Raw genomic sequence first — 12,707 nt, forward strand, 5'->3', positions numbered from 1 at the left:
GTTAAGGTTTTGCCTTACAGTGCAAGTCTGATGAAGTTGGGGGATGTATTGTTTTTGGGTATCTGTTGGAGATGGAAGTCAGAGCATTATGGAGCACTGGAGTGTGTTAATATAAAAGTGGAAGAGAAGGCACAAGTTTCCCCTCCTAATTTTTTATTTCCATACTTTTAAGGTTTTGGGTGGGATGGGATGTGTCCTGCAGTAATCTTAACTGTGACTAAACATAGTTTTGCTTGCTAATAGTAACTCTATATTCAGTTTCTTCTTTTCAATGTTAAAACGGCTTAAACCTAATGCCATGTAGAGGGGAGGGATAGCTCAGTGGTTTGAGCAGTGTCCTGTTAAATGCAGGGTTATGAGTTCAGCCCTCAAGGTGGCCACTTAGGGATCTGGGGCAAAAATCAGTACTTGGTCCTGCTAGTGAAGGTAGAGGGCTGGACTCAATGACCTTTCAGCTCTATGAGATAGCTATATATTAATAAAACAGAGCTGCCACCACCATCTCCATGGAGATTTTAAGTTCTGTATTTAGCATGAGTACAAAAAAATTACCATATTCTGATTTTATTTACACCTGTGTAAATCCCAGTTAGTTTTTTAGTTCAGTGGGCGTACACCAGATTTGCACTGCTGCAACTGAGATCAGAATCTGGCCCATCAGCAGCAGCTGTTGAAAAAGCAGGGTTGCATTGTAGTTCTGTGACTAAAGTATTGTATAATTTTAAACATGTAATTTACATAAACAGTAAGACTTCTAATCACAGTAAAGAAAAAGTAAATAATAATTTAATTGAATTTGCTTGAAACCCGAATTAAAGAGAAGTATACTACATCATTACATTTTTAAGCAATCTACAATTAGGTGAATAGGTTTTTCGTGAATACAGGGTAACTGCACCTCTGTCCCTTTTCCGGTCTCACAGAGTGCACCTCCTCCAGTGTCAGGCCTTGTGTCTTACTTCTCCTGAGGTAGAATTCTACTCTTGGACCAGACTCTGAGCTACAGTACACTACATATCAATGATGCTTACCAAGCAGTTCCAGGTGGGTTTGGACCCTGCAGTTCTTCTCGTCACGATTCTGAGGCCAGACAGCTGTCTTAAAACCAGAGTATTGTTTGCTTTAATAGTGGGAACAAAGCACTTAGAAAAAAAGGATTTTAGGACAGTCTACAACCTTCTATTTTACCTAAAGTCCTACCATCTAGTAATGGTGACCTAGGCAAGCCTAGTTTCTCCAGACACCCCTGATGGTCCTGTGTATCAGTCTAGTTACCCCAAAGAACTCCCCAACATCTACCCCTTCTTTGACAGGGTCTACCTTTTTAACCCTGCCACAGGTTTTGTTTTGTTTTTGTTCCTCTGGTTCCCAGACCTTTTCCAGTTCTCATCCACCCTTAAGTGTTTGCTGAGAAGTGGCTTATCCTGAGTCATTGTTTTCTTTCCTGCTTGTTTTTCCTGATAACCCCTCATTAAACTAAACAAATGTATTCATACAGTAAACATTCCCATAATCTGGTCAATATACAATGTTCATAAATTATTACAGAGCAGTTTCACTTCTATCACAGTAATCACCATTACTACCAGTAATGGCAGGCACAATTTAGGATGCCTCCAGAAAATCATCTCTAAAAGTTTAGAACCATCTGTTTTTTTTTTCTTTCTCATTGATGTAATTCTGTCACATGCTGCTTATTAGAGACTGGGTTAACAAAGCACTCTACCTCCTACATTTAATATATATTTTACATCTAATTTTTCTTAATAGTGATTATTACTTATGGCTAAATAACAATGTTATCATACCTTTGTCTTTCTTCTACCAATCTCTCTTTCAGCTATCTAGGACTCCCACTTGTATCATATGAACTTAGTACCTGATCTTCCTATGACTGGATCTGCACAAAAGTCTTGTGCCTGCAGGAAGTCTCACTGGTTTCAATAGGGCTCTGCGTGGACACAAGGGTCCACCAACGCAGATCCAGTTATATGATTGGGGCATTCAATTGTAAGCTTTTTGGGGCAGGGAACATATATTTGTTTCTGTAAGGTACCCAGCCAACTTTCTAGTTCTTTCTTTAGAGGGAGCTATACCACCCTCTTTATACCCCACATGGAATAATTGTTAAGTATTAATATGTATTTGTAGTGTGGTAGTGCTCAGAAGCTACAGCATCATTGTGCAGAAACATACAACAAAAATATGGTCCTTGCTGTAAACTGCTACAGTGTTTGCTGTTATGGAGAGTTCTAATACCTGCTAATCCAGAAAAGTTCCATAACCCTATTATTTTGAATGACCTGAAAATTAACAAGGAAAATCAAAATAGTTATACTGATAAATGACCATCACAGAATATTATCGAAGTCCCTTATTGCCAACTATGCACCAAATTGCAGAATTTTTCTGACTGGCCTTGATCCTGATCCTGCAAAATTAAACATGGTAAATCTTTACAAAGCTCTCAGGATCAAAATCTGTTAAAACTAATCCTACAAAAACTTGCACATGTGCTTAACTTTACATGTGTGAGTAGTGTATTAACCTTAATGAGACTACTTGTGTGGTTAAACACAAGCATAACAGATCTAAGTTACTCATTCTGTGTGGGATCTTGGGCAAATTTCACTTGACCTCCTATTCCCAGGAAATCTATTTGTAAAATTAGGTAAAAAGCAGGCTCTTACTGAAAATCAGGGGTGAAATCCTAGACTCATTGAAATCAATGGACATTTTTCACCCCAGATATCTGAGTTCAGCAGCCGAGGTAGGTGAATTACACCCAAGATTTATCACTGCATATGTAGGACCATCAAGTTTATTTATGAAATTTGCGAACTCAACCACTGTCTTCAGTCTCAGGCGAGTCAGCATATACTGTACAGTTTTTGCTACATAATTAAGCAAAGGAAGCTTCCACAAATGTCTCAAATACTCCAAAAGCATCAAATACTTTAAATAGTAATTTTTAAAAAATCTGATAAATACAAAAGTAAATGTAACTTAGGAACCAAACCTAGCACTCAGAAAAGCTATCCCTGACAATTTACAACTATATATGTAAGTGGGATTGTACTGGTGTAACTGAGGGCAGTATCTGGCTTCTGGCGGTTATCTCACAGTCAATATCTACTATTTATGTCTGAAGACTCTGTGCATTTTAATTTGATTGTATGTTCCTCAGGTAGAAATAATGTCATTTATGTGTCTACCACTTGTGCTCTAATAATAATATTTTTAGTCTATTATCTGCCTTGTACACCTCTACCCCAATATAACACGACCCGATATAACATGAATTCGGATATAACGCGGTAAAGCAGGGCTGCACGCTCCGGTGGATCAAAGCAAGTTCGATATAACGCGGTTTCACCTATAACGTGGTAAGATTTTTTGGCTCCCGAGGACAGCGTTATATCGGGGTAGAGGTGAATTATAGGGATTCACTTTAAAGATAAGGCTGCCATTTGGAGTGGGGGAGGGAGTGGCAATCTAAACAATGTCTGTTTCAAACCAGTATTTCATACCTAAGGCCCAAATTCTCTAGTGGCAAGCCTTTATTAATGTGCTTAACTTTATGCATGTGAGTACTGGTGTGTAAAGTTAAGTGTGTGTGTAAATCTTTTTAGGACTGGGGCTTATATAACCAACATTTTCTATAATTACTTGTATTAAAGAAAAGATGATTTTGATGCATCTGTAGCTTCAAGATATTTCAGTATGTTTTTTGTAACCCATGATGTTGTTATTGGGGAATCCTAGTGTTGGATTATTGCTAAAATTACCGATCCTTTTAAATAATTTAATATAACTTTATGGGTGTTTGCCTTTTCCCCTCCATACATGGAGTTATGCATATAGAGGCATATTGTTTCTTTTCCATTCACAAAGGATGTATTTTGAGAAATGTATTGTTAACTTGTTCCTTATGAGAGTTTTCTTGCTCAAAACAAGGATAAAGCATTTCCCAGAAACGAAAAGTGTGACAAATTGAAACTGGCACATATAGCTGGTTCACTAGTTGCCCTTCTGCTAGCCTTTCCATATGGCATCCTTTTTGACAGACATTTGCAAATTTGTCTTTTAGAGGCAAGGAATAAAAATATAAAGATCGGTTGCAGTTTTCTGTGTTTTTGGCTTTAACATGATATGGATAAGAATAAAATATTTCTATAATTCCTCGTTAAAATAGTAAAATAACCCAAACAATGTACAATTCTATGCTGATAAAATTCAGACTTTAAAATAATAAAATGTGAGAGCATATTTATGATATGGAATGCATATGCGTATGAAAGATATTCTGACTGATTCATTTATTGTCTTCATTTTACAGATAACGACAGGACCATATATAAACAAAACACTGGCAGAAATAGGACTGATGGAACTAGCAGCTTTTCCAAAGGGCTCAAGGTAGAGAGTCAGAGGAGATGAAGCCACAGCTAGTCTCCTCAGTGGGAGAGGGGAGCAGCTCTCCCCCCCATAACACTTAGCACTTACTGTTACCATTATTTAATATTTCTAATACAGTAGCACTTAAAGGCCTCAATCAGAATTAGGGCCAGGTTGTGCTAACCCTGTACAAACACATACAAAGACAAAAGCTTACAGTCTAAGCCCCAGATCCTGCAATGTGTTCCATTTAGGAGTCTTCATGAAGGCTTTGTCTACACTATTACTTTTGTCTGCAAAACTTTTGTTTGTCAGGGGTGTGAAAAAAACCCCGACAGACAAGTTTCACTGACAAAAGTGCCAGTGTGGACAGCACTATGTCTGCTGGAAAGCATCTCCTGCTGACATAGCTACTGCCACTCATTGGGGGTAGTTTAATTATGCCGGTGGGAGAGCTCTCTCCTGCTGGCATAATTAGGCTACACAGGAGACCTTACTGCGGCGCAGCTGTGCCGCTGTACGGTCCGTAGTGTAGACATAGCCAAACAGAACGACTTACAAAATTGGGGCCTTACAATATCGTCCTTTCCCGGCCAAATTCAACACTGGCGTAAGCAGACTTCACCCTACTTCAAAAGTGTGGTCCTTTTAATACTAATGTGAAGTAGTTACTTATGTATTATCCCCATTTTCCAGAGGACGGACATAACTAAGACATGAGGCTAACTCTGGTGTAATGCCATTGACTTTAATTAATAGAGTTATGCCAGGGTTGACTTAGCACTTGTGGTAAGGAGGGTTTACCCAAGGACCCCCAGCAAGTCAGTAGTAAAAGCATGATGAAAACTCAAGAGTTTTTAAGAAGAGTTGGTCTTGGGTTCTTGCAATACATGCAGGCACCCCTCTGCGCAGCCAGGAAGGACTGAAGCCTGGTTAAATGGAGGAGAACCAGGAGGATAGCAGTGCCTTGTGGAGACCCAGGCCAGGAGAAGTTCACAGGGAGCTGCAGCTGCTCTTTAGGGATTTGGGAGCAGAGAGATGCCTAAAAAAGTGCTCTTGCAGCAGCAGTGCTGCTTTGCTATGTGGTTCAGAAGTTCCCCTTGCAGCACCAGGGCTTCGGTGTGGTTCAGGGATAGGTTAATACGTGGCTTGGTCATTGTTGGAGATCGTGATTCAGGGATAGGTTAATATGTAGGGGTGGGGGAATTTTTTAATCCTTGTTCAGGAATAGGTTTATATGTGACTTGGTCTCATTTTGTGGAGAATTTTATTGATTTAGGGATAGGTTTATATGTGCGTCGATCTCATTGCATGGGGATTTTATCATGATTGAAGGATAGGTTTATATTGCCTTGGTCTCATTAAACAGAGGGATTTTATGATGACATGTTAATAATAGGTGGCTGAGTCTAATTGTATGGGGGGACTTTAGCGTGACTCCGGGATAGGTTTATATGTGGCTAAGTGTCATTGCACAGGGAGATTTTATCTGGTTCAGGGATAGGTTTATATGTGGCTGGGCCTCGCTGCCGCCTGGCTTGAGGGGGGCCTGCACTCAGTTGTGCCCAGCCAGAAGAGCCCAAGGGCTCTTTGCCGCCGCTGCACTGGGCTTGCCCCTGGGCCGGCAGCAGCTCCCGGCTTCTCTCCCGCACTGCGGCGCAGGGGCCGGGGATCGGCCCGAGCCGGGGGGAGGGAAGGTGGGTGTGAGCGGCGCGGCCGGGGGCGGGACGGGAAGGCGCGGCCCTGGCCGAGGCCCAGCTTCTTCCGCCGCTTTCTGCTGCCGTCGCCGCTGCCTGCGTGTCGGGGAGAAGCCCGTGAGTGAGGGGCCGCGGCCGGGCTACGCCGGGGGTAGCTGCGACCCGAGCGCAGCGTGGCGCCTGCGGGGGGGAAGCCACGAGAGGGAGGCGGCCGCCTCGGGGCCCGGCTCTCGGGCTGCGTTCTCCGGGCCGGGGCTCGCCCAGGCCGCTGCTCCTGCTGGCCCGCAGGCGTCATGGCCCCCTCCTGTCCCTACACACACTTGGGCTGGGGCCCAGGTGCTGGCTGCCTTCGGGGGCCCGCTCGACCCGCCCGGCTCCTGCCGCGCTAGAGCAATAGGGCGGGTTATTCAGCCCGTGGGGCCCGGGCCGGGGGCTGACCCAGGGGTGCCTTTTGTGGGCTGGGCACTTGGCCACACTGGGTGCTTGGAGCCCATCAGACGTAGTTCATGGTATTTCACCTGAGCCGCCCTCAGATGGTGACTTGTCCGGCTACCAAACTGGGCTGGGTTTGTACCAGTGACATGGCTGTGCTGGAAACACTACAGCTGCACATTTGCACTGCAGCGCAGACATTCGGGCGTAGTTAATCCACCTCGCTGAGAGGTGGTAGTTAGGTGGGGAGACCGCTTCCCTCCACCTAGCGTTGTCTGCTCTGTCCTCTAGATCAGGGGTTCTCAAACTGGAGGTTGGGACCCCTCAGGGAGTCACAGGGTTCTGGGGGGGGGGGGGGGGGTTGCAAGCTGTCAGCCTCCACCCCGAGCCCTGCTTTGTCTCCAATATTTATAATGGTGTTAAATACATAAAAAGTGTTTTTAATTTATAAGGAGGGCTCACGCTCTGAGACTTTCTATGTGAAAGGGGTCACCAGTACAAAAGTTTGAGAACCACTGCTCTAGATCAGTACAGCTATGTCTCTCTCAAGGGTGTGGGTTTTTCACATGGCTCTGTGTCCCAAGGAGGGTCCCATCTTCAAAAATGTCAAATCCCAGGAATGAAGTTACAGGAAACTTTCTTCACATAAAGAAACCAAATTGGGTTTAAACTGCAGCAAGGGAGGTCTAGGTTGGACATTAGGAAAAAGTTCCTAACTGTCAGGGTGGTTAAACACTGGAATAAATTGCCTAGGGAGGTTGTGGAATCTCCATCTCTGGAGATATTTAAGAGTAGGTTAGATAAATGTCTATCAGGGATGGTCTAGACAGTATTTGGCCCTGCCATGCGGGCAGGGGACTGGACTCGATGACCTCTCGAGGTCCCTTCCAGTCCTAGAATCTATGAATCTATGCTTGTTATTTTTAACTGATCATTCTGCTGTTGTGTATTGTCTCATTGCCACACTGGCACTGGTAGGGTGGGGAGAAGGATGAAGAAGTAAGTTTCATGATGTGAGAATTTGGACCCTTCCCAGTCCCCTGTGGAAAAAAAGTTACCTTAGATGTGTTTTAAGAAAGGCCCTATGAAACTCAGTTTCTTGTCTTAACACTTTTGATTTGTAATAATATTTGGAAGAGTGTAACTTTTGTGTGTTTGTGTTTTGTTTTTGTTTTTTCAAATTGTCTAAGATGACGTAATTGAGGTTTGTTATTTAAGAAATACAGTACAACAAAAATAGCAAAATGGAAAATGTACTTTGTTAGTCTCTAAGGTGCCACAAGTACTCCTGTTCTTTTTGCGGATACAGACTAACACGGCTGCTACTCTGAAACTTGACCTTGAAGTAATTTCTCAGTTAATTGTCAAATAATAATGGAACATTAGTGTCACAATTTGTTGGATTAAAACGTGGACTACAGATTTAACTAAGAAAATTCCATTCACTTTGTTAGTCAAGTTAACAGAAAGTCAATGCACTTATTTAAAAATAGATTTTTTTTCATGGTCCATGATGCTCATTGCTGTCAGAGCTGATTCACACACTTCTCTGACATCCTAGCCATGCTTGCGATCCCACAGCCTCCATGGAATTGCTCTGGAGCCATTCTTCTGGAAGGGAGGGTTAAGTAATAGTTTTCAGCATGCCTCTTGTAACCTGTTAAAACCACTTAACACAAATTCCTGAAGTGCATGAATTTTTTTATCTTATATTTGAAGTCTGAGAGCTGATGGTGGTGATTGGAGGAAAATCCAAAGAAACTGTTAATTAGTTTGATACTTAGTATATTAGAATCACCAGTGCAGCTCTAAATGCTGTTTTTCAGCAAAAATTGTTTTAATTTTGGTTCCAGGTTTTAGAGCAGCATCCACTTTATCTTGCAATTAACTCTACATCAGACCAATGAACATAGACTCATAGACTTTAAGGTCAGAAGGGACCATTATGATCATCTAGATGCAGGCCACAAAAGCTGACCCACCCACTCCTGGAATAATTCTCTCCCTTGACTCAGCTGTTGAAGTCTCCAAATCATGATTTAAAGACTTCAAGTCGCAGAGAATCCTCCAGCAAGTGACCCCTGCCCCATGCTGCGGAGGAAGGCGAAAAACCTCCAGGGCCTTTGCCAATCTACCCTGGAGGAAAATTCCTTCCTGACCCCAAATATGGCGATCAGCTAAACCCCGAGCATGCGGGCAAGATTCTCCAGCCAGACCCTCCGGAAAAAGTTATCTGTAGTAACTTTTAATATCCCATCATTGACCATTGTTACTAATTACCAGCGATGGCACGTTACTGACCTATTGACTAAAGTCACTTTATCCCATCAAACCACTCCCGCCATAAACTTATCAAGCTTAATCTTAAAGCCAGAGAGGTCTTTTGCCCCCACTGTTTCCCTCGAAAGGCTGATTCACGTGACCTATAGACACAAATAAGGTTTGAGCATTGGCCTGCTAAACCCAGGGTTGTGAGTTCAATCCTTAAGGGGGCCACTTCGGGATCTGGGGCAAAATCAGTACTTGGTCCTGCTAGTGAAGGCAGAGGGCTGGACTCGATGACCTTTCAAGGTCCCTTCCAGTTCTAGGAGATAGGATATCTCCATATATTATTATTAAATAAGCAACTTCCTAAAATTAAAGTAATTTTGTGCAAAATAATTTGACTAGCAAGGATGAGCAGTTTAAACTGTATCCATTGCATTGCTCAGCTTTTCTACAAGTATCATATAATTTCACATGAGGTGCTGAAATGCAGTCCTTCAAAAAAAGCTCTTTTTAGCTCTTAAAGTGGAGGCACATATATGCTAGGATAGTTGCACAATATGCCTTATGAAGTTAGTCTGTAATTTACTCCATTTGTAAATATTTTGTCAGATTTCTTCAGGAAATATTGTAAAACTAATATTCTGTAGATTTGTTTCCCCTTGAGTTCTATTGCAGTACAGCATCTGTCTTTTGGGTTTTGCTGGTAATGTCTAAAGCAGAACAAGTTTTCCTTGATCTGGGATTGACATGTGTCATAAAAACAAATTGGGGCATTCCTGTATGTACAAAAGAAAATTGGATGTAATCTTAGGCTCTCGGCAGCTAGTCTTTGACTTTCTGAGAAATAGCACTAATCCATAGACTTTTCATAGCACTTCGCATTTCTGAATTCGTTACCTACCTGACAAGGATTAGTTAATGATAGTAAATATTCTCTCTACAAAGAGGAAAACAGTGGTTAGTTAAATGACTTGCTCAGGGCCACACAGTGAGTTCAAGTGTCATAGCAGATGTTAGCATTCGTGAATTTCTGGCTCTCAGTCCTTCAGCTTGATGTGCGACCTCTTGTGGGTCACAGAATAGTAATTACACAACCACAATTCTAAGGGTTTGTCTACACTGGCACTTTACAGCACTGCAACTTTCTCTCTCAAGGGTGTAAAAAACACACCCCAGAGTGCTGCAAGTTTCAGTGCTATAAAGTGCCAGTGTAGGCAGTGCACCAGAGCTATTCCCCTCATGGAGATGGGTTTTTTGTTTGTTTGTTTTCTCCCAGCGCTATGCCGCGACTACACAGCCATGTTAAAGCGCTGCCGTGGCAAGCGCTTTACCGTTGCTAGTGAAGATATGCCCTTGCCCTGTTATCTCAGGAGTTTATATGTTCTCTGACTATTCTAGCAAAATCCAAATTAGACCACAATACACATCCAGCGAACTAGTTTTACCCTCTATTATCTTAGTGTTTTCCTTTTCTTTTTTTGGGTGGATGGGTGAGAGGTAGGTTAATTTACTTTTGCTTCATGAAATTGTATTTTGACAGTGGTGTTAGTCTGACATAAAATACCCTAGCCATTAGTCTAAAAATACTTGTCTACACTCAGTAACAAAGATTTTGGCAACTTTTGGCATATTATATTTCAGTCAAAAAATAGCTCATGAATACTGTCACTGGGCAGGCGAACCCGATTTCTGTGAAACCTAAGAAATTACAAAATAAAGAACAGGGTGAAGAATCTGAGGAGAATCACATAGGTTGCAAACCATGAGAATGGGCAAATAGTGGTAGATGAAAGTGAAAAGTGCTATCGAATCTTTAACTGTTATGTGGAAAGCTGTGAGAGATAGGCAGCCATGTCTGTTTAACTTCTCGTCCAAAATACAGTTACTCTTCTAGGACTGTAATGTAATGTCAGTAGTGGACTATGAGCTCAAATCATGATGTGTCTTTGGGCCAGAAGAGCATGGATATGACACTACCAGAATTTCAAATGACAGGCTCCAATGAAAGAAGTGTTGCTGCCACTACCAGTCAGTAGTTCTGGTCCTTTTATTGCTCTAGCAGTCAGTGAGTACTTGTTTGCTCAAAAGGCTTTCATGGCTGTCACAGCTGTGAAAGTCCTGAACTACTGATTGATGACCTTGTCCAGTTGCTAGCCATGATGAATGCTGTTCTTGCTCTGATTGGATAACATTTGATCCAGCAATGAACCAGCCAAAATGCCACAGGTAGCTATGAAAAGTCACCCAAACATTTCTACTTGCTGCTTACATCAGAACGTGCAGCAGTTCTGCAGTACTTGCAGAAGATGTGTTGATTTGGCACTACCAGCCCACAGGAATATATTCCTTTTGTACTTTGCCAGATTTGAAGAAATGCATTAGGGCCTTTCCTCCAAATACAGCTACAGAACATCTTGGTCTCTAGATGCTATATAATAAAGGCTCCATGTGCTCTGAGCCAAGCTGTACCTAAATTCTGTGGCAAGGACCTGTGGTTTCTGTGGCAACCTTGTGCTGGAAGTTCTGCAGGAGCTTCATTTAATCAGTACAGTAGCCCTGTGTTACTTGTTTTTATATTCAGTTTCTCTTCACAATGCTGCCTCCACCTTTTCAGTATGTTACGATGATTTCTTTACAGTATTGGCAATGTAAAACTGCATCATAATTGTTGAAGTTTTTGGCAGCTGGATAGGGAGCAGTTGGTGCTTATGGTGCCTGTGGGGGGAGAGAGAAATCAATTTGGGATAAACACATAATCTAAAATGCACAGTAGTGAAATATGCAGTGTAGCTGTGGCCATGTCGGTCCCAGGATATTAAAGAGATAAGGTGGATGAGGTAATATCTTTTATTGGACTTACTTCTGTTGGTGAGGGCTTTCGAGCCACACAGAGCTCTTCTTCAGATCTGGGAAACATACTCTGAGCATTAGAGCTAAATTGAAGGTGGAAGAGATTGTTTAGTAGTTGCCATTGCTTAATAGTATCATTCAAGGTAGAATGGCCAATTAACACCTGCAGTCATAGGACAAAAAGAAGGGATTAGTGGGTTACAGATTATTATTATAATAATCCATAAATCCAGTGTCTGGTCAGTCCATGATTTTTAGTGTCTAGCAGAGTTATGAATCTAAGATCCCGGGCTCATCTTTTGAAAGTGTTGTGCAGGTTTCATTTGAGGATAAGGACAGACAGGTCAGACATAGAGTGATTGCTTTGTGAAAAGTATGAGGAGTACTTGTGGCACCTTAGAGACTAAAAAATTTATTTGAGCATAAGCTTTCATGGGCTAAAGCCCACTTCATCAGATGCATGCAGTGGAAAATACAGTAGGAAGATCTATACATAGAGAACATGAAAAAATGGGTGTTGCCATACCAACTCTAATGAGACTAATTGATTAAGGTGGGCTATTATCAGCAGGAGAAAAAAAACTTTTGTAGTGATAATCAGGATGGCCCATTTCAAACAGTTGACAAGAAGGTGTGAGTAATAGTAGGGGGGAAATTAACATGGGGAAATCATTCTTAGTTTGTGTAATGACTCATCCACTCCCAGTCTTTATTCAAGCCTAATTTAATGGTGTCCAGTTAGCAAATTAATTCTAGTTCTGCAGTTTCTTGTTAGAGTCTGTTTTTGAAGTTTTTGTTGTTGAATAATTGTGACTTTTAGGTCTGTAATCGAGTGACCAGGGAGGTTGAAGTGTTCTCTGACTAGTTTTTGAATGTTATAATTCTTGACATCTGATTTGTGTCCATTTATTCTTTTGCATAGAGACTGTCCGGTCTGGCCAATGTACATGGCAGAGGAGCATTGCTGGCACATGATGGCATATATCACATTGGTAGATGTGCAGGTGAACGAGCCTCTAATAGTGTGGCTGATGTGATAGGTCCTATGATAGTATCCCCTGA

At 42.0% G+C, this 12,707-nt stretch overlaps 1 protein-coding gene across 8 annotated transcripts in view; it reads left to right on the forward strand.

The window, feature by feature from the left end:
- Positions 1-12,707, forward strand: part of USP45 (ubiquitin specific peptidase 45) — a 105,533-nt gene that overhangs the window by 10,609 nt on the left and 82,217 nt on the right. For 6 of the 8 annotated variants that reach the window (XR_008444377.1, XR_008444378.1, XM_054022466.1 and 3 more), the window contains exon 1: positions 6,127-6,212. The exons of 1 other annotated variant lie outside the window; for it this stretch is intronic. The gene's annotated coding sequence lies outside the window, so the exon portion shown is untranslated. Of the gene's footprint in view, positions 1-6,126; positions 6,213-12,707 lie in introns of those variants that run through there. One more of the 8 variants, XM_054022467.1, reaches the window with a different exon arrangement.

The sequence above is a fragment of the Malaclemys terrapin genome, chromosome 3 (assembly GCF_027887155.1).
Source record: "Malaclemys terrapin pileata isolate rMalTer1 chromosome 3, rMalTer1.hap1, whole genome shotgun sequence".
NCBI lineage: Eukaryota > Metazoa > Chordata > Testudines > Emydidae > Malaclemys > Malaclemys terrapin.